Source organism: Lynx canadensis, chromosome C1, assembly GCF_007474595.2.
Source record: "Lynx canadensis isolate LIC74 chromosome C1, mLynCan4.pri.v2, whole genome shotgun sequence".
NCBI lineage: Eukaryota > Metazoa > Chordata > Mammalia > Carnivora > Felidae > Lynx > Lynx canadensis.
In genome coordinates, this window is record NC_044310.1 from 203,334,876 (window position 1) to 203,357,833 (window position 22,958).

A 22,958-nucleotide genomic window follows, 5' to 3' on the forward strand; every position below is an offset into this window, starting at 1 on the left:
ATGACATGGATTGATACGTTTTCTTCCTTTAATTAAAAGAAACTGAAAACACATTAAAATTTCAGTTTCAGAGCATTTTCAGGGGATTCTTCTTGAACCTACTGTCCCAGTTTTGTTCCAGCCAGGTGGGTCGTCTTGATGTGACCATGGGATGAGATACTTGCTTGCAAGAGTGCAAGAGAATGATTTTATTGTTTAGCAGAGATGGAAACAAAACCCGGGGCATGTAATAATTTTGAATCCAGATAACTTTTTTTTTTAAAGGTTTAGAACTTTTCTTTTCTTCTTTCTTTCTTTCTTTCTTTCTTTCTTTCTTTCTTTCTTTCTTTCTATTTCTTTTTGAGAGAGAGAGGCAGAGAGAGGGAGAGAGAATTCCATGAGGAGCAGAGAGGGGTGGGGGGGAAGGGGGGAGAATCCCATGCAGGCTCCCCACTGTCATCGTGGACCCCAAAGTGGGGCTTGAGCTCACCAACCGTGAGATCATGGCCTGAGCTGAAGTCAGATCCTTGATGGACTGAGCTACCCAGGCCTGCTGAATCCAGATAACTTCACTATAATAACTGACTGGACCCTGAAGTCTGACAGCTTCTCTAGAACTCCTGTATGGAACTATACCTGCCTGGCCCTCCAAACTCCCGTCCTGTCTCTTTCTCCTTCCTTCACCAGGCCCCAGGCCTTCCTTAGACTTGCCCGGCCCTTTGCCCTTACACCTCAGGGTTGCCTCTGGGTGCTGAGGCACCCAGCACCTCTCCAAGGAGGAGGCTCCCCTCCCAGCCCCTGCAGGCATTCTAATTGAGGGTGATCAATAATATGCTTCTTCTTGGGGTGCCCGGGTGGCTCAGTCGGTGAAGCATCCGACTTCGTATCGGATCATGGTCTCACAGTTTGTGATTTGAGCCCCGCATCGAGCTCTGTGCTGACAGCTCGGAGCCTGGACCCTGTTTCAGATTCTGTGTCTCCCTCTCTCTCTCTCTCACTGCTCCTCCCCTGCTTGCACTCTGTCTCTCTCTTTCAAAAATAAACATTAAAAAATAAAAAAAAATGTTTCTTCTTATTTTTCATTTTAGCTTCCGTTTCACTTTCTTCAAAGTGTTTATCAAAATTTATAATCATTTTATGTGTTAGTTCACTTGTTTTTTGGAATGTAACGTCTTTGAAGGCAGGGACTCCGTCCTCCTGCTTCAGCAGTGTTATCGGTTACGAATACTTGTGGAAGACGTGAGCTTGTGAACCTTGGGAGGTCCCTAAGTGGAAGTGGCAGGAGTAAAACACACGGGGACCATTGTGCCGGGAGCCAGGCTGGTGAGGAGAGGGGCTTCTGTCAACAGGCTTCCTGCCCCTGCAGACAGTCAGGCTGGGTCAGGAGGTTCAAGGGTGGAGAGCCTCCGAGAAGAAAAGTTAAGCTCCTTCTGATCCTGGCGCTCTCTGATATCCTAGTGGTGAGGTCCGAGAGAGTCAGCTCAGGTGTGGCCTTGAGGTTGTATCTTTTCTGGCAAAAGGCGAGGATGTGGCTCATAGTTACCACATTCAATGTTAGATGTGTGGCTTGGAGTTTTTCCTGGAAAAATGCAGCTTTTTAATAGCAGACATTCAGAAAGCCATGACGGTGTCTTTTCAGCCAGATATGGTGCTGGAGTCGGGAGGCACAGGGATGAAGGGGACAAGTGACTCAGTGTCTGGAGAGGAGACTTGATGTGTCAACAATTATAACACGCAGTGACAAGTGCTGTCACGGAGGTGCAGGTGCGCCTTAGGGAGGGCAAGGGCGGCAGTGGGTGTGTGTGGGGGTGGGGTGGGGGAGGCTTTCCAGAAGGGTCAGCCTTAGCCTGCTGCATCCTTACTGGCTCCTTAAAAGAGGATTTGGTGACCTCTGCTGGGAGCTGAGACCTCTGGCCTGAACGGAGCCCACTGGTGCCAGGAGAGGGGAGATTTGTACAGAGCCAAGAAGGCTTTCTAAAGTAAAATATTGGCTTTAGGAGATAAAGCTTGAAGGAGACTTGATAAAAAGTGGAGGGACTTAGACCCAATAGCAGCTAGAAACTGCTTTCTGGAAAAGGCCAGGGAGTGGAGAAGCCTGGTGGGATAGGGATGGGGAAACGAGAGCCACGAGTAGCACCCTGGGTGGGTAAGTGGAAATGGAGTCCTAGCCAAGTGGCTGAATGTTTGGCTGGGGGTTTGGACTGAGCAATTCTCCCTCTAGAAGTTTATTCTTGGGAACTGATCAGATACACGTGCAAAGATATCTACTCCTTCATTGATGGTAAACACTAGAGCAACTAAACACAGGCATCAATTAAATAATTTATAGTATACCTGGTATGCATCATTAAAAATGATGGTCTTGGGTGGCTCAGTCAGTTGAGCATCTGGCTCTTGGTTTTGGCTCAGGTCATGATCTCACTGTTCGTGGCTTTGAGCCCCTCTTTGGACTCTGCTGACGGTTCAGAGCCTGCTTGGGATTCTCTCTCCCTCTCTCTCTTTTCCTCCCCTCCCTCCCTCACACACACACACTCTCTGTCTCTCAAAATTAATAAAATAAAGTTAAAAAAATGATGGTATAGTTTTATTATTTTTATATAGGGATGGAAAGACATTCAAGAGATATTGATAAGTAACAAGACCAGATTACAAAACAACATTAAAAACATATAAAGCACTGGCAGGAAACACAAAATGCTCACAGTGGAGGGGATTAAGAACAACTGTTTATTTTTTGCTTTACACTTTTATGTGGTTCCCCACCCCCCACAATGAGCAGCCATTAAATTTACAACCAGAAAATCAGTAAAGTTATTTCCATTTTGAAAGGAAAAATCCACAGGGTTTTAAGAGAGACGATTAGGGCTAGAATCCCAATTGAGTAAGTAACTGCTAGAAAATGCTGCATTACTCATTCATGATTTTCCAAGGAGATCCTCTCGGTAGGCAGGGGCTCTGGATCTTGTGGTTTTTGACTCAGGGTGGAATGATACATTTTTCTTTGAGTTTGCTCCCCAGTACTGACCTAGGGATGGGGATGTGGTCCCCTTTTAAGGCTCTACAAGCCTTAAGCCTAAGAAGGGGGGCACCATGCTCCCCGAGTGATTCTTTATGCTGGCTGCAGGTTAGAATCACTGGGGACCTGGAAATAATACCTGTGCCCAGATCCCGCCCCTCAGACCAATTAAAGCCTGGCATCTAGTGTTGAGGCCCAGGTAACAGGCTCAGGTGGTGCTTTTCTGCAGCCAGGGTCCAGTGCACCCTGATTAGGGGATAATGAATGAAAAATAAGCAGCATAAATTTGGATCAGTGTTTTCAAGGCATGCCAGCCCTGAGTATTGATCTTTGGAAAACAGATTCCTTGGTCCAATACTTCTGTCCCTCCTTCTAGGAAAAATCTGGAAGCACAAGAGCAAATAAGGGCTCTTGGAAGTTCCAAGGTAAAAACATCTGTTTGATTTAGTTCACCTGGTGTTTCCCTTCGTACCTGACCATGGAAACTTTTGTCTTGGGTGACCCTTTATCTTGGGTTACAGTGGGCTGGCAGCGAGGGCCTGGAGTCTTTCTTGTCTGCCACATAGTTTGACCACCCTGTGGGCACACTTCTCCACCATGTCCCTGGAACACTGGTAAGACCAAAGCAGATCTTTGGACATAGAGGTGTATAAAGCTGGAACTTTGGGGTAAGCCTGTTTCTGGCTGGAGCACTTGGCCTGGGACTATGGAGGGGTGATATGCTGCCTACAAAGTCAGGTGTCCACAGGAGGAAAATGAGGTCAAAAGAGGTTGTTGATTGTCGTATTCCAAATCACAAAGCCTGAAAGGGACTAAAATCCAGACTTTCTGCTTCTCATTCAGATGCTCCCCCCTTTCCCCCCACCAACTTAAAGGCATTACCTCAGGCATTTTATGATCTTTGAATAAAGGAGTACTGCCAAGATTAATGGGAAGTTCCGGCCTTCTTATCCCATTTTGTGTTCCTATCTCCATCTGCCAAGAAGACACCCAAAGCTCTAAATATCATTTGGTTGTAAGGAATGTTTAGAATTGAAGAGCTGGTTGACACAATTAAAAGCTTCCAGAAGGCTGTTATGGCGCCAGTTATTTACTTAGCGATAGCAAGCTATTTAAATTTCATTATGGAGTAGAAAATAGGGAGATAAGAACAAAATATGGTCAGGCTGACTGTGACCTCAAAACCCCTGCTCCTTTAGTTCATAAAAGATAGCAGAAGCAGAACATTCTGATTCAAGGATCGTTTTGTTAAACGGTGCATTCTCTTAAATGAAATTGTTTCTTAATCTCTTTGTGGGCTGCTAATGGGCCATTTATCGAGACATTCCAAGGCAAAGGGAAAGGGAATCTGGGCCTAATAGGGCTGCTGGTCTGGGGAGGGGTCCGTCTGTACTGCAGGTGGTTGGACAAATGACTCAGTATCTCCCTGCCTTGAGCAGACTGAGGTTTCTCGTTGTAAAACCATAAACATCCCCCATCCACAAGGCAAAGAAGCAATGTTTACTCCTTTATTCTCCTTACTCCTTTATATATATATTACTTCAATCGTTGAAACTCTCCCTTCTCCCTCCCTGCCCCCCAGTCCCCTTTCAAGACCATTCTCTAGAGTAATTTTAACCATAACATTTCCAATGGCACAACTTTTCATTGTGTTCTTCTTACGGAAGAACTGGAAGGGCTGGAGGGTATGGTAGGGTGGGGGATCTGATTCAAGGGATTGTCAAAAGGGCACTTAAATATATATAGTTGAGGAATAATTTACATACAGTAAGATTCACCCTTTTTAGTATATAATTTTATGAATTTAACAAATGAATTCAGTTATATAACTACCGCTGAAATATATATATATATATATATATATATATATATATATATATAAACAGTTCCATCACTCCCAAAAGTTTCCTTTTGCCTCTTTGTTGTCAAATCTGCTTTTCACCTCTGGTTCCTGGTGACCACTGATCAGTTTCTTATTCCATAGTTCTTCCTCTTCTAGAAAGTCATACATGGAATCACATGGTAGGCAGTCTTTTGAATATGGCTTCTTCCACTTAGTGTAATAAATTTGAAATTCACCTGTGCTGTTGACTGTGTTAGTTGTTGTGACTATTTCATGGTATATGTGTATGTTTATCCATTCACCACTTAGAGGACATTGGGGTTGTTTCCAGTTCTTGGCAATTATGAATAAAACTGCTATAAACATTCACCTATAGGTTTTTATGTGGGTATATGTTTTCATTTCTTTTGAATAAAAATCTAGGAGTGGTATTGTTAGGTCATATGGCAAGATTATGTGTAACTTTATAAGAACTATGTTTAATTTTATCAGAACTTTATATGTTTAACTTTATAAATAATACTTTTGATTTTAATTTGTTTTTTTTATTTAAACAATTACATCAAAATGCATTGATTTAATTGTTTTTAACTTATGAAAGGCTATCATGCTGGGGTAATCTTTTGAGGCATTTTTTTTCCCACTTAGTTTCATAGTTTTAAGATTTATTCCTATTTTGACATCTGGCTGTGAGTGTAATATTCTTGCACATTCTACTGATAGGCATTTGGCATATTGGTTTACAGATTTCTCTTTTCTTTCTTTTTTTTTTAAGTGTATTTATTTTGAGAGAGAGAGAGAGAAAGAGTGTGAGCAGGGGAAGGGCAGAGAGAGAGGGAGAGAGAGAATCTCAAGCAGGCTCCTTGCTATTATCACAGACCCTGATGCAGGGCTCAGACTCACCAACTGTGAGATCATGACCTGAGCCAAAATCAAGAGTCAGATGCTCAACTGACTGAGCCACCCAGGCATCCTGGTTTCCAGATTTTTCTAGAGTTTTGTTTTACTACTGACATTCTTGTATATGTCTCTTGTGTTAGTTATGAATATTACCCCAAACTTAGGGGTTTAGGATAACACACATTTGTTATCTTGAAGTTTCTGTAAGTGGAGAGTCTACATATGGCTTATCTGGCTCTTCTGCTTCAAGTCCTCACAAGCAAGCGGGACTGTGGGCTAATCTCAGGGCTTGACTGGGGAAGGATTTGCTTTCAAGCTTATGTGGTTGCTGGCAGGATTCTGGTCCCTGCAGGTTGTCAGACGGAGGGCCTCCGTTTCTTGCTAGCTATCAGTCAGAGGTGACCCTCAACTTCCTAGCATGCTGAGGGAAAACCTGCTAGCATGGCAAATGTTAGTCTTATGTAACATGGTCACAGAAGTGACATCCCATCACCTTTGCCATATCCTGTTGGTTCAAAGCAAGTGTGTGTGGGTCTTGCTCATACTCAAAGGGAGAAGATTGCCCAGGGGCATAAGTACCAGGAAATAAGTATAGTGGGGCCCACTTTACGTCATTTGTTCCACACAGACACGGTTTTCCTTGGGTTTGTAGCTGGGAGTGTAATTGCTGTGTTTGAGGGAACTCTTCTATTCCTAATGATGCTCTTTACTTAAAGACTGTCTCCTCTGGAATTCATATAGCTAAGTCCGCTTCCTTTTGGCTAATATTTGCCTAATATTCCATTCTTTTGCCTCCAACCCTTGCACATCCTTATGTTTGAAGTATGTCTTTTATAAATAGCACATATCAGAATTAAAAAAAATTAGGTGATTTCAACATGCAGCCAAGTTTGAGACCCCTCGTCACGACTAGATTGTGATTCTGGGAGTCTGAAAGAGAAGGAATATGGAAATAACTTCCAGGGGTCAGTTGGTTCCCCTGTGTTTTTTTCCTTTCTTCTGAGGACATCTGTGCCATTCTCTGTCTTAGGAGGAGGGGTGCAGGCACTGTTTGCCACAAAGAGATGAGGGGATGTCTAGGGGAGGCAGGAACAGAATCCCATCTATACTTCTATTTTCTCACAAGCCTGCTGGGCTGGGTCCTGCCCTGGACAAAGCCAGCACTCCAGAAACACCAGTCTGAAACAGCCCTGGTAAACTCTGGGAGCTTCTCACAACTCTTTACTTTTCTGTTCTTGTGGTGTGGATGGGGCTGGGAGACTGGGGGTGAGGACCCAGCAGTCATGCTGGTTCAGCATCTTGGCCTGAACTAGGGCTATTCAAGGTGTGATCAGCAGACCACAAGTATCAGCATCCCCTGGGAGCTTGTTAGACATGCACACTCTCAGGCCCCACCCTGGACCTACAGATTCACAGTATGTATTTGAACAAGATCCCCAAGTAATTCTCATGCATATTACAGTTTGGGAAGCACTGCCTTGCTGGGCACAGATGCTGAATAAATACATTTAAATAGAATCAGGCACCTTTTTGACCAAGTACCTCTCAGTTTGCTTGGTCCTGTTGTGCCTGTAAAATGTTGATTTTGGTTCTTTGATTTGAGCTTTCTCTGCCCTAGGCCAGAATTCAACAATGCTGGGTTTGCCTACCATGCAGACAGAGTTTTAAAACAGAGTTCTTTAGTTTAAGAAAAACAATGCTCCAGTAGCACCATCTACCTCTAGGTTTTAGCACTCATTGCTACTGTAATTTTATATTTACTGGTGTGAATAGCTGATTGATGTCTGACTCCTGCATAGTATTGGAAGCTGCGAAAACACTAGGAAGGTATCTGGCTTCATTAGCCATCATCTCCCCAATGCCTAGCACGATGCATGGCATACAGCAGGTGCTTAATAAATATCAGACCAGAGAAATGAGCACTTGTAGAGACCTATTTATTTGATGGTTGTCTATTGAGTACAATTATGATATTAATGATTATACTTGCAAAGAGTTCTTTTGTGAAGAAATATATATATGGTTTTGGGAGTATGTTTTTCCATTATTACTATTTCTTGTCACTAATATTAAATCCAGCTACTTGAATTTTTAAAGTCTTATGTTTATTAAAAAAACTTGAATGCATACTGGCATTTAAATAAATGCTAATATTTAGTATTTACCAATTTCTTAATTCAGTGTCTACATTATTTTTTCATAAGACAAAACAAAAAATGTTGCCTTCAAGGGATTTCACATCTCCTTGGTACACTTAGAAAAGAAGAAACACATTTATTATATGATATAAAAAAGCAAGTGGGTGCAGGGGTCATGGCATGTGCTGAGAATGAATCCTATTTGGATTATTTCTATTATAATTTTTCTCTCCTTTCCTACTCCAGTTTAGGCCCAGGACAGCAGCCCAACCAATTAATATGAAGTTTACTCTTCCCCTTCTCTGTCCTCTCTGCCAGATATTTATTTTTAAAATTAAATTTAGTTAATTAGAATTTTTTTTTTTTTTTTTTTTTGAGAGAGAGTGAGTGGAGAAGGGGTCAGAGAGAAAGAATCCCAAGCAGGCCCCATGTCCAGCATGGAGCCCGAACGCTGGGCTCGATCTAGATCATGACTGTGAGATCATGACCTGAGCCAAAATCAAGAGTTGGATGCTGAACCCACTGAGCCATTCAGGTGCCCCTCTGCCACATTTTTAAAGGTGTTGATCATGAAAGAGGCTTGCTTCTTCTCAGACCAAGAGAAATGAGAGGCAAGCGTGCACTTGCTTAAGAAAATCATCTGACAAAAATCCAGCCTTTTATTACATAAGGCATGTGAACATGCATTTAAATAAGCACTATTTAATTTGAACATTATATTTTATTGGTAAAGACAGAGCATAGGTTCCATTATGCTGGATACTGATGTCTTTTATTGTTACAGTTCCCAAAAGCTAGGTGGTTCCCCCCAATTCATAGAACTCTAAATAGGGTTCCCAGTCTGCTTTCTTGTGTGTCTTCTTTTTTTTCCTCCCTTCAACAAGCCTGATTACACACACATAATCACTACATGTGTGGCAGCACTAGACAATTAAAAAAATTAGATTTTTAAAAGGTCTTGCCCAGCTTTTCTCTGGAAAACTTGAAATGAAGTATTTTGCTTTAAACTTGGCAAAGCTAAAGACCAAAGTGATGTCTGTGATCGGGGAAAGTCTGACTAACAATCGAATACTATTACAGGGCCAGTAGCATCACACATGCTTTTTGCTTGTCAAAGGTGATGAAAGATACGCAGAGGGCCAAAATCAAGCAACATAATGAGAACACCATGGAAATGATTTTGTTTTGAGCGTTGCTGAGTTTTAAAGCAAAGTAATTTATTTCAAATTTTTCATTAGACATTGAATTGTAAATTGTGGAGACTCTTTTGAAAATGCTTAATTTTTAATTCCTAAAATGAGCATTCATCTAACAAATGTAAACCTTAATGAGACATTTAGGGGAGGGGGCTGCACTTTCATTTATTCTAATTAGCCTCTACTTTCAAAATCGGTTGCAAATTCTTCATTTCATTAATGACATATCAAAAAAAAAAGAAAAAAATAAATTATTGAGTTCTGGGTGAAAGCATTTATTTATTTTTTTTCTGGAGAATAATTACTAAACACAATAAAAACCTCACTGAATCTCATTTCTACACAGCATTAAAGAGTTTCTGGGCCAAACAATGATTTTTTGCTGAAAAGTCTGTAAAAATAACTAGTGTGGAAAAAATGATCATGTGTTCATGGAGGACATTACACACGCTTACCTCCCCAACTCTGCTCACTTTTTTCTTTGCAGAGTTGGGAAAATAACCAGATTATAAAAACCTCCCAATTTGACCAGCAGAGGTCACCCTTTCTCCTTTATTGTTCCCAATAACCGGTTTCTTCTGCTGTGATTCCTCAGTCCAAGGAAATGCAGAGGTTTCGGCCGCAAGCACAGCCAGAGGGCTGGTGGAAATATATGCATCATTCACACTGGCTGCATCTTCTTACATAAGCACTGTTGAGACATATTATCTACCTGGACTTTTAAATAGATAACTTGCATACATACAGTAAGAACCTTTAGGTTATGTATAATAATCCTATTCTTTAGTTCATCTACTTCATCAAGTGTTGTTCAATGCTTACTGGTGCCAGCTCAAGTTCTGCCCATTTCTCTGACTCATGGCCCAAAGAGTAGGGTCTCCCAACCCCCTGGAGGTGATTGCCATGAGTCCTCAGAGAATATCCCCTGGTGAGTTTCTGCAGGGGAAAGAGGAGGAATTAAATTGGGTGAGGATTGACCAAGCATGGAGCCCAGCACCAGGTACTACAAGGTAAGCTCGAGAGGAAGAGACCTCAGTCTCAGTTTTTGCCTGTGGTTTTGTTTTGGAAACAAAAGCATACATTTGTAGTTCATTTGAAGACTAACATTGAACTGCAGAATGAAGTTCTAGATGGATTATGTATGCGTGTCCAGAGAATGGGTCAGTCCATAACTATAATCTACAGAAGGCTAGAGGTGGTCGCGTGATCGAATTGCTTCCATCCTGTTGCCTTATACTGGGGGAGATGGGAGTGGGGTGGGGAGAGGTACACGTGTCTGGCCAAATCCAAAAATGGGAATTCCTTTTGTCTTCCTCCCTTTATGGGGGAAATAATAGGCATTTTCTTGGGGTCCCTGGGGAAATTGGGCTTATTGGTTTTACATGAAGGTCTTTTCTCAATTCCCTCCCTGTTTCCCTTCTTTTCTTTTTTTCTGTAAGTCAAAGTTTTAGTTGGCATTTTAGAAGTTTAAAAATAAGGTGGGTTTTGGGGATTCTCTGTGGCTGTTGCTGTTCCCTTGAGCTCGAGGTAGCATGCCGGCAACGCACAGGGGATAAAGGAGTGCTTCCTTAACAGAATTGCTCTTATCCGTTCTGGGAAGGAGGACAGCCGAACGACCATGGCAGTGGACCTCCATTAATGCATATGAGGTGACACATCCCAGAGAGGAAAGTCTGCTGTGTTCCTGACATCACCCTCTGGGGTCCTCCTTTTTCTGCTCACTGGACTTCTCTGGTCCTCCCAGCTGGTTCTGCGCAGGGTCACCTGCTATCTGCTCTATGTGACTTGTAGAAGTATCCTAGAGTCATCTGGTACTGTGGATAAAAAGGCAGGAATTTTGCAAGCTGCTTTTTCAACCATCGGTAGCTTGAATTCAGCCGTGGTGGGAATATTTACAACACAGAAATTGGCAAACACTACGCGTCAAGCCCGCCCCCTGCTGGCGTACCCGTATGCCACAGCCTACATGCCCTTCTGTGTACTAACTGAAACCTACTCACGTCATTTTTTTTTTTAACAGTGACACCCACAAATATTTACCAGAAAAAAAAGAGACACAAATAGCCTGACTTCCTTCTGCTCCTTCTTCAAAAGTGTTGAGACGAAAGTTTTTTATCAAGTGCAGATTTCTGCTCTTAATTTTAACCAGAGTTTGTTGAAAAGACAGGCAAGTTGTCCCATCTTTCAAGCACAGTCTGATTCCTTTCTTTAAGCCCACACTAGCCCAATTTCCTTTTAAAATCCCCCATTTTCCTCTTCCTGTCTCCTCTGGCTTCCTGAGGGTAACTGTCCCCTGACATTGTCTCTACCCTAAGGCATCAGACTCTCCACTGGTTCTTTTTGGCTCCAGAAGCCAGTCTAGGTCTGCAGACCCACCCGGGCTGTCTGCTCTCCTCAGGTTTGTTTGTGAGGAACAATGGCTGTTTCTGATTTCCCCACAGCATCATCCTCTTATTTCTTGACAGGTCAAATCTGGACTCCATGGCATTACACCTGGACTCCTGGCATTGCTGAGGCAACAGTCTAGAGGGAGAGGAGAGTAGTTCGCTCACGGGCTTCCTCACCCAGACAATAAGCACTGTTCCTAACCACTCTGGGGAAGGTACAGCTACACAGTCCCAGGGGCTGCATGTTAGAAAAAGCCATGTGGATTCTAGAACCCACAGGCTAGAGGTATTGTGAGGAGGCTGCCCCTCCCAGCTGGAGATGTTGTCATATTTACTGCCATAAACCCAGTGCCTAGAAAAGTAGTTAATCCCCATTTGTTAACGGACCCGTTTTATCTCCCTCCCTCAGGCAGAAACATATTAGTCAGCTCAGGCTGCCATAATGAGGGGGCCACAGACTGGGTGGCTTACACAGTAGACATTTATTTTCTTCCAGTTCTGGAGGCTAGAAGTCCAAGATCAAGGTTATGGAAAATCTGGTTTCTAGTGAGACCTCTCCCTTTGGCTTCTGGATGGCTGCCCTCTCACTCCTCCTCCTCCTCTTCTTCTTTTTAATGCTTATTTATTTATTTTGAAAGAGATAGAGAGATAGAGAGTGAGCAGGGGAGGGTCAGAGAGAGAGAGAGAGAGAGAGAGAGAGAGAGACAGAGAGACAGAGAATCCCAAGTAGTCTCCACACTGTCAGTGCAGATTCCAAAGTAGGACTTGAACTCAAGAACCGTGAGCTCATGACCTGAGCTACCAACTGAACCACCCAGGCACCCCTCCTTCCTCTTCTTACAAGGACACTGTAAGATTAGGGCCCCACCTTATGAACTCATTTAAACTTAGTTACCATCTTCTAGGCCCTTTCTCCAAATATAGTCATATTGTCTAGGGCTTCAACATGTGAACTTTGGGGGTGGGCGGGGGGGGGGAGGGGGACAGAATTCCATCCATAACAAATGGGAACTGGTTCTGTTTTAAAAATATTTACAGAAAAAAGGAAATGCCCTCACAATCTCCTTTAACTCACTCTTTCAGATTCAACAACCCGCTCTTCAGGGAAGTCTCCCACATGGCTTAAATCCTGCTCCATGGAGGGTGAAGCCACTGTTTCTTCTGGCTTCCACGGGGAGGGCAGAGAGCGAATCCTAATTCGGTATATCTGTGGTTTCCATCTGTGCATCTACACTTATCCCTCAAAATTTATCCACTCAAAATTAATTTTTATTCATTCGAATTTAAATAGTAAACACGTGCAGTAATCTAAGAAGAGGCGCACAGAGCCAAGTCAAACAGTGATGGGGCTTTGTGACTCTCCAAAGTGAGAACTTTAATTCCTTAAAAACCCTAATAACACAGTGGATTTGAAAATCGCTATTACATTATCCCCTACCCTTCTCTTCTTCAACTAATTCCTTCTCCAATCCTGTTTCTTCTGTTAGCTGTTGAGGACATAAGTCAGGGTGGAAGCCAGACAGCATGCCTCTTTACTCCTCATTCCTATTCAGTTTTTCCTTCATAAATTTGGGTTTCGTGCCTCTTTTTGGGGGGTAAGTTCTTCTTGTGTTTATCAGATGTTTTTGGGCGGCTGGAGAGTGGCAATGGGAGCTGGTGAATGGGAGCTAGCAAGAGGGCAGCATTGGGAAAACAAGTCCAAGGCTGAGTACATGCTCCTTTTCTGTGCACATTTAACAGGAAACTTCTGGAAGCAAGATGCTTGAATGCAAAGAAACTGAGTGCCTATGATGAGGGTTTCAGGCAGGTCTGTGAGAGATAGTTTGTGGGGGTGGTGGGGACTTTCTTCAAATCACACCATCTAGACAAGCATCTGCCTCCCCCCTTCTCTCTAAAGTAGCCCAGAGAGCTGCGGGCTGGGGAGGGGGCAAGGGCAAGACTCAGCCAAGGAGACAGGGTGGGGGATGGCTGTGTTTGTGACGCGTGTACTACCTCGCCTCCGAAGGGGTTATTAGCTGCATTTAGGGTTGCACTGCCCACGTGTGGTCCCAGGTGCAACAGGCTTGAAAGGAGCTGGACCTGGGCCACATCAGAGGTGGGGCTGGAGGTTGGCAACCCCAGGGTGGGACCTCCCTCCCCCAGTGGAATCTTGACTCTCAAGACTTAAGAGCTGGGAGGCACCTCAGAAGCTCAGCCAGCGTAAGCCTTTCATTTCACAGATGAAGTCACTGAGGCCCCAGAGGGCTCCGCCCTCTTTCTGGGCTTGTCAGGGGCACTTAAGAAATACATGTTGACTTGACACGACCCACTGTGAAATAGGCATAACAAAACTCCCCGCAAGGCAGCCGGATTAGGCTGCCAGCAGCTGGGAATGATTCTCCCTCTGCTGGTTAAGCCTCAATAGCAGGGGAGTAGTAGCGGGGCATTGTGGGAAGTCTGAGGGCGCAACCCGCGCGGAGGTCCAAAGCCCCCCTTCACAGATGAGAAACTTGAGTTTAATACAATGTCATCGAGCCCAACTCCCCCTCAGGTTACAGATGAAGAAACTGAGGCCCAGAGAGGGGAGCCATTTGGCTGGTGAATCACAGGCAGAACTGGGCTTTGAACCCCACAGGCAGGCTTCCCGACCGATCGATGTTCTCCAGGGACATCTCCTCTGACAGGGAGCCTCCTTGGCAGCACGTCGCCAATGTGGGATCGGCTGTATCGTTTGGATTCAGAGAACACGGGGAATGTGATGGAAGGGAGGCTGGGGAGTAGGGAGGTGAGCAGCGAGAGGCGTGGGGCTAGGCGTGGGGAGGCAAGTCTGGCTTTCCTGCACGCCGCCATTTTGTGACTCAAGATGGAGCGCGAGTTATTGTCCCACCAGTGAAATAGAACCATATAAATTAAACCTGCAATGAACTGTCTGCTGAAGGTGTGAACAAGGCCGACAAATCCCTGGGAGCTTAGGAAACATCTGCTCTTTACCTCGAAGGCAGAAACTTGACCATAAAGCAGAAAAAAAAAGCCAGAACTGGAATCTTTCACTTTCTCTGAAGGGCCCAACCTTCAGATAAACTCCATAACTGAGGGAGATTTTGTGAACCATAAGCTAGCTTCTCCCCTTCTTTCCTAGTCTGGAATTTCCCCGCTTCTGCCATGCTTATCTCAGTTATTCAGTGATCTTGGGCTGTTGTTATGCAGTCAGAGAAGGGAATCTAGATCTGGTCAGGGTCCTTTCTGCTGAGTCTCAATGGTGAGTTGGGGGGGGGTGGGGAAGAGATGAGAACAAGATGTGTGTTGGGGGACAAGAATTAGGAGTAGAGGCAGGTCACCAGGCCTTGGTCAGAACCCCTGGCCAGAGGTCGGGGCTGAGCATCGGTGTGGGGGAAAGGGCAAAGAACAACCAAGAGCTGAGGTCAAGAATCCAGATCATCAGAATTGGATTGTTCATTTTTGAAAATTTTTATTTCTTTTAGGGAGAGAGAGAGAGAGAACAAGTGGGGGAGAGGGGCAGAGGGAGACAGAGAGAGAATCCTAAGTAGGCTCTACACTCAGTGCCCAACATGGGGCTTGATCCCATGACCCTAGCAACACATGACCTGAGCTGAGACCAAGACTCAGTCGGTCAATCGACGGAGCCGCCCAGACCCCCCAGAATTGGATTGTTAATCTAATAGCAGGAGTCTTGGAATCAGAGGGGCTTGAGGAAGCACCATGACTGAGGGCTAACATGTGAAATGCTGATTTGCAGCAAGGTCTTAAATACAAGGATGGCAAATAGGTGACGTCTTGCTTGCTGATCCTACCTGAATGGTGATGGCCATGTGAAGTGTGGTATTTGGGAGGGTCAGATCCCTGATAGGTCAGGTCCCTGGCAGGACACACAGATCCCTGCTGTGTCCATTGATGATGTCTGCTATAAATAGGTCAAAGAAGAGACTGCCTGGTGTGACATATTTCCCATTCCTACTTTGATAGCCTCTCCTAATAGTCCTTATTCCATTCACTCCTGGTTTGCAGCTTATATGTATGCATTTGGTTCACCCGTAGTCTTTCAGAATTCTGAACGGGTGCTATGCTGCTGGTGCAAGTCATGGCACTGCCTTAGAGATGAGAAATCTCTCTTCATTTACCCCTGGAGTGAGGTCTAAGACTTGTTCTCTTTATATCCTGTTAGTTTCAGTAGCAAAGGGTATTGTGTGAGTAAAATCCTTCAGGTATAAAATAAGGTATTTTCAAGGCTTGGAGGCTGTGCCTGGATGTAGACCACCATCTTTGTCAGGTGGTCCCATCTCTTATGTTTTCTCAGAGGAGCATGAACAGGGGAATCTAGTAGATGGTGATTAGTGAGGAAGCAACGCGGTCCATTCTATGCTCCTATCTCTACCTCGGGATAAACTCTTATTTTTCCAAAATGATAAGGAGCAGATATATAATAGGCAGTTGGTAAGTGAAATGAACTCTGTGGTGCACAGCAGACCATCACAAGGCAAGAATGGCCCAGACCCTGCCCTCAGGGGCTTGTACTCTAGGGAGTATATGTGGCGGTGGAGTGAGGAAGGATGGGTAGCAAGAAGGATTTAGTTAGTAATAAACTGAGATGGCTGGTGAGAAGAGCCAGTGCAGTGGGCTACTTACTGCTTTTGGTCATAGTCTTATGGACACAGTTGTGCTTGGTTGGGGTGGTGGTGGGGCCAGGGAGAGAAAAATCCATATTTCTTCCCCTTCATTTCATCTGCACACATGAGATTGGTCAGAGTTGCAACTTTGAACTTTTTGATATTTCTCCAGGGGCAGGTGTCAAAATCCACTGTGTATATAGGCAAGCACCTGGGATTGGGCCCGGATGTTTCTCTAATTGCTTCTTAGCATGACTTTGGGCAAATTATATGATCTCTTTGAGCTCCTGTTTCTTCTTTTTTAAATCTGTGAGGTGGGGTAAAATATCTGCCTTGCTATCTAATAGGATTAAAAAAGCATTAGTATGTGTGAAAGTGATTTATAAATTGTAAAGCCCTATAAAAATGCAAGGGTTTACTGTGCCATTAAACATGAATCATTGTTAGGCACAAAAGACATCCCTATTGCATTGAAAAATGGGGTCTCTCTTGAATGGGATGTTTACTCCATATTTTATTTAACCAATCTAGAATCCATGGTAGTGTTCTCTTCTTTCACTATTTGATGATGCTGAGCTCCTGATCAGTAGTTAAAACCTCTGAGCTGTTTTAGCAAAGGTGGAGAACTTTACCCCTCACCCTCCACGGGCTGGTTGCTCTACAGAGAGAAGGGGCTTACATTGTTTTAAATGTTTGTTTATTTATTTTTGGGGGGCAGAGAGAGAGAGAGAGAATCCTAAGTAGGCTCCCCACTGTCAGTGCAGAGCCAGGCAAAGGGCTTGATCTCATGAACCATGAGATCATGACCTGAGCTGAAATCAAGAGTTGGATGCTTAACCTACTGAGCCATCCAGGTGCCCCAAGAAGGGGCTTGCATTTTAAGATCGATGACCAAGTGTAAGGTGCAATCTTGGACTGCAAACTGGAGGAGAGCTAACTGGCTCACAGAAGCCTTGCTCTCTTGGTTCTTGTTAACCCACTGGGCCGGCTGGACAAAGGAATGCCAAGCACCAGGCTTGTTTGTTTGGAGCTTGCTTTAGTCCAGCACGTGACTCCCCTCCCTGCAGGTTGCCAGTACGCAGTTCTTGTTGCTAGCAGACATTAGGGAGTTTCACTGCAAATTCTGTTTAGCTAATTTGGGCAGAAGAGGGTCTTGTCCCATTTGAGTCAAAGGCTCTGCAATTTGGAGCAAGTGCACTTTGAGCTCAGATCACATGCTGTGCTGGCAACTTGTTTTAACTTTTAATTCTTATAGTTAGGAGGAAAAAAAAGATTTCAAATGTCATTTGCTATAATGATTAGCTCCAGTGAGGGATTCTAGCTATGGTTATTTGCTTCAAAGCTTTAATTGGCTGAAGCCTGTATATTTGATCATTAACAAAATGGTCTTTCTTTTTGTATCATGTTAATATTTTTTTTTTGTTTAATAGGAATGCAGCTTTGATTTCTTCCTGGGCTATGTTGCTATTTTTCTGGCACTGAGAAGTGTTGGTTTAAGATTTTGCCACATACGAGTCATGGCAGAATTCCATCTTGGAAGTCTCCAAGCTTGGGCCTGCTCAAAAAGATAGGACTGGAAGGAATATTCTTGGTCCAGCTGCAGGAAGCAGTTTGTTTAGATCAGACCCAAACAAAGAGGTTGGCTTATGTGGAAACTTTATACCTGTCTCACATGTTTTAGACACTTCTGAGAAAACAAACAGCTCCATATTTGCAATTACAAGGTCAAAAAAGTCGCATATTGGCCCCAGTGCCAATTTAGCTGAGTCCTCAAATGGCACTGATGTTAAGTAAGAGTATGTTGTGGCCACTTAACCAATCTCCACACCTGGAAAAAATAAAAAATACGAGAAAGAACGCAAAGTGAATTTGAAACCAGAGTGGGCTATAGTGACAGTTTTCAGATTCTGAGCTCCTGAACGATCTCTACATTCCAGGCTTGGAAGGATATTTGAAAAGCATGCATCATTATGGGCAGAATCTTCTTAATCCATATCTCAGGGGCAAGATTAACACTGTGCAACTCCCTGCATGGACCTGGATTCCTGGAACTATATTCTCATGAAAATTGAGAAAAAGTGACCAAGTCATCTTTTTCTTCCTTGTCTGTCTTAAACCAGCTGGTTCATCTCCTGAAATTCAATATGCTCCCCCTCTTTTTTTTCAGATATGTCAGTGCACAAAAGAGGTTCATGAAAGGAAACAGCTGCACCGATACCAGCAGGAGCTGCTGCAGCTACAGATTTGAGGCGTGCACCTGCATGGGGTTGGGTGACAAGGGATTTGTCAGGGAAGGGAGTATCATGGAATATCAGGACTCTAAAGCCAGAGGGATGGATGGCTCCAGGGTGGCAAATTGGATACCCCACTGCTCACCTGGAGGTCATGGGATCACACCTGACTTGAATTAGTCAAAAGGATTCCAGGATGAGGGTTAGTTGGTCGTTTATGAATGAAATGATTAGCTGGATGTAACAGTTCCTAATAAACAGATTGTCCATATCAATGACATCTATTCAATGAGCCACAAACAAGTGGCATCTCTGTAACCCTCATGTGGGAGGGGGAAGGACTGATGAGGGCCTGGAAGAATCCTGTGAAGGCCGTGACTGAATGCGATCACCAAGAGAGTAGGGCATGTAGAGAAGAGTCCCCGGTGGCCAGCCCTGTGCCCTCTAGTATGAGGAGGTGGGGAAGATCAGGAGGAGCACTTGAGGGAGAATGAGAAGGAATGACTATGAGATAGGAAGAAAACTAGACAAGAGTCATGGCCTGAAAACCAAGTGAGCAACGTGTTCCAAATAGGAGGAAGGGGGCAGCATGTCCAGTGATATGCAGGAGGGGCACTGGGCGTTGATTTAGCTGCATAGATGTCACTGTTGACTTTGACAAGGGCGATTTGATGGGGTGATGGGGGTCACCATCTGACTGGAGGGAGTATAAAAGAGAACGAGAGGAGAGGATTTGGCAAAGGAGCACTGACAATTCTTACAAGGAGTTTTATTCTATAGTTTTATTATATAAGGGGCAGAGAGATGGGGTGGTAATTAGAGGGAAAATAGAGTGAAGAAGGTTTTTAAAATTAAAAAAAAATTTAATGTTTATGTATTTTTGAGAGAGAGAGACAGAGAGACACAGAGAGAGGGAGACACAGAATCTGAAGCAGGCTCCAGGCTCTGAGCTGTCAGCACAGAGCCTGATGTAGGGTTTGGACCCATGAACTGTGAGATCATGACCTGATCCAAAGTTGGACTCTTAACCGACTGGGCCACCCAGGAGCCCCTAAAGGTTTTTACAATTTACTTTTTCAGCTTTCTTGAGATCCAGTTGAAAATAACCTCGTGTAGGTCTTTTCTTTTTTAAAGGTGGCAATAACATGCCAATGGGAATAATCCAGCAGAGAAGGAAAATTGTGTGATGATGTAGGAGAGAGAGGCGAGGGTTGTTGAAACGATGTCCTCGAGTGGGACCTAGGGTGCAAGTGGAGGGGCTGGCCTTCTCTTGGAGCAAGGATGGTCCATCCATAGTAAGGGGAGGATGGCAGTATTTATGGGGCAGATGCTGGTAGGTGTATAGAAGTGGAGGTGGGAGACTGTGGGAGTTCTTTTCTGAAAGTTTCTGTTTTCTCCAAGAGGTAGAAAGTGAGGTTAGCAACTTAGAGCGAGGAGGGAGAGGATGGGCTGGAGGGTGAGGGATGGTCATCCAGGAGGGTGGCAGGTGCATGAATGAGGGAATGAGGCGTGATGGCCAGGCAGCATGAGGACCCAGATGAGGTCATGGAAATGAATTACATTAAGACGAGTGGGTGTCGGTTGTATGATTTTCTCCAGCCCTGTTCAGCTGTGGGATGTAGTACAGAACAGGGGGAGAGAGTTGGATTTCAGGGGTTGCCAATGGAGTTCTACCAAGCAGGAGAGGGGCACCCTGAAGATTTTTTTCATTAAAGAAATAACTGATTGTATAGACTTATGACACTGATTTAACAAACTATTAATTGGTTGTGACTCATCATTTGAAAACCACTGATCTAAATGGCATACACATTGTTTTTCTGCTTGGCTTTTTAATGTAGAGATAAACTTCAGTGAGGATTTCTCTGAAAATCCATCAGGCATTTGTTGAATACCCACAAGGTGCCTAACTAGTTTTTAGTGCAGGGGTGGGGGAGACAGAAGGGGGATAAAACCCAGTTCTTGCCTTCAGGGTGATGTGTTAGAGAGGATGCAGTCAGCTGTCCCTCTCTCATTCAGCACCTGGGTCAGCTCACTACTCAAAGATGGCGCCTCATCGTGGTGTGCTACTACCTAAACAGTAGAGTGTATGCCAAGGGGCCAAACATCACAGATGTCTACCTTCATGTCAATCTGAGAACACCTATTCTCCACATGCAGTCAGATCACCTGATCCCAGGACTGTCAATTCCTTTTACCTGATCAGCAAACTCTACTAATGCATCCTAAGATAGTTATCAGCCTTTCAGGCAACCTTAGTAAATTATTGGCTCACACTGGACTCATGTTCCATTCTCTGAGACTTAAAAAAACAAACCTTAGTTGTCATCAATTTTTTATTATGTATTTAATTTTGGGGGGGGTGGCAGTGTGGGGTAAACTATATGCCCTTTTTTGGGGGTTGGGGACTGTGTGTTTTGGAGCTGCAGATACCCACTTGCTGTGTGAGGATAAAGCCAGGGTGGTAGCTCCCTCAAATTTTGGTTCATCTCAGAACATATGGCTCTGCAGGATTTGCAAGAGTCTTTGATGCAAAGAGAAAAATACTTAATTTCTTCATCTTTTTGTTCTATTTTTTGTTCTTTGATTCAAAGGGAGGAATGAGTTAGGACAAAAGTGATGTATTCTACCCTATCTTCTAATTATATTTTAATTCACTAGAAAAGGACTTCATTTCTCTCTGTGACATTCAGTGTTTACGGTCCCAGACATGGCATTTGCATTCTCTGTTTATGGTTTGGATGCTTTATGCTAACATACTTGTCACCGATACAGTTGGGCTTGCCTTTCCAGGCAACAGTTAAACCAGCAGGAGACCACTTGTGTGCAATTTGTTGGAATGAAATCTACATTTTGGGATTAGATTACTTAGTAGTGTCATTTTGCGTCGAGGCAACTTTGTGGGTGGTCTCCAATAAACCCTGCACGTACAGCGAGTGTCAGCCCTGATTATCTCCAAGCAAGCTTGTAATGACTGCACAGCTTGGTATTTACAAGAGAAAACCAGCTTCCCTTAACTTTTAATTTAGGGAGTGCAGGGGCATGGATGAACCCCCACAAGAGGGTGGCAGAAAGAAGGCCCATTGCAGAGCCATTCTTGAAGGGGTGCACCTCAACTTCCTGTTCCTTCTGGAGATCAGGATGATGGCCACAGATGTCACTTGGGGCTCACCAATTCGGACATTTGTCTTTAATGACGCCTGAAGGAGCTATCAAATCTCAAAATATGTAAGGGCTGAAGGATTCCTTGAGAAGGACAGATTAGTGGCATGAACTGCATGTTTGATTGAGGCGTGAATATATACGGTAAATAACAAATGACGTGCTGGACCCACACCGATATCATTCTGGTGGTAGCAATTCTCCAGGGCAGTGTTCTTCACCAAGGGTTGATTTGGCCTTCAGGGGATATTTGGTGGTGTCTGGAGACATTTTTGTTGTCACAGATTGCTACATCTAGTGGGTAAAGGCCAGGCATGTTGTTAACCATCCTGCATTGCACAGACTGTTCCCTGCTCCTCCTACAACAAAGAATTATTGTGCCCCAAATGTCAGTGTGCCAAGGTTGGGAGACCTACTCCAAAGTACAGGAGTAGTGAGTAACACACTCTTGCCCTTGCCTATCCTCATTTCTTCCCTCCACGCCCTCTGGTCCACATGGATTTCTTCTGTTTTTCTGCTTGCCTGGAAATCTCATGGTACTGGTGGTAAAAGATTAGAGTCACATAGTGGAGAGAACGCCTGATTTGGAACTGCACAGATCTGGGTTAAATCCCAGTCCGATGGCTCCAGTTTGGGCGACTTTGGGGGCAAATTAATCTCTCTGAGCCTCAGTTACAAAAAAATCTAAAACAATGGGGACTGCAGTCCTTAGTCAACACTGACTGGTAGGGAGATTCAAATTTATGTAAACGTATCAAGACTTGGTCGCTAGGAAATAGGTACTTCATAACATTTTTTATCATTGCACGTTTTTGCTTGCCATTATTAAGGTTCATTTTCCTCACGTTTAAGCATTAGCCCAACAATTTCTTTTTATTGTGGAAAATTTACAAAAAAGATAAGCAAGCAGGAAGAAAGAAACTAAATCACCTGTATTCTTATGCCTTACACACAGAGATAATTACTGTTAATGCCGTCTGTATATGTATTTCTAGACTTTTCCTCTCTGTGTGTATGTGTGCTCATGCTGTGTGTACTATTTAGTGACTTGCTTTTTAGACTTCATGATGTATTAGGAACATCCCTCCATGTCAATACATATAGATCCACATCATCTACATCATCTTTAAAAAAAGCTGCCTAGTATTTTATTGCATCAATGAACCATGATTTAATCAATCAATCCCTTAAATTCTTGGACATTTAGATCATTACAGTTAGTCTTTAAGGCCCAGGAGAATGTCTTGTCTAGGCTGTATGGAGCTCATGGTTTGTGGTTCTAGAAAGGCAGTCCTTTGCGTGTGCACTTGCTACCGTACAGACATCCCCAGGTAGTCAATTCAGGAGAGCAGCACAGGATATATGTTCTCTGTGCCCCACAGAGTGGAGTGAATGCCCTTTTCTTTTCATGACACAGCATCATACAGTGGCTCAGTGCTCAGGCCCTGTAGTCAGGCAGCCCATGTTCAAATCCCAGTTCCCCTCTTTTGATACATGTCTTC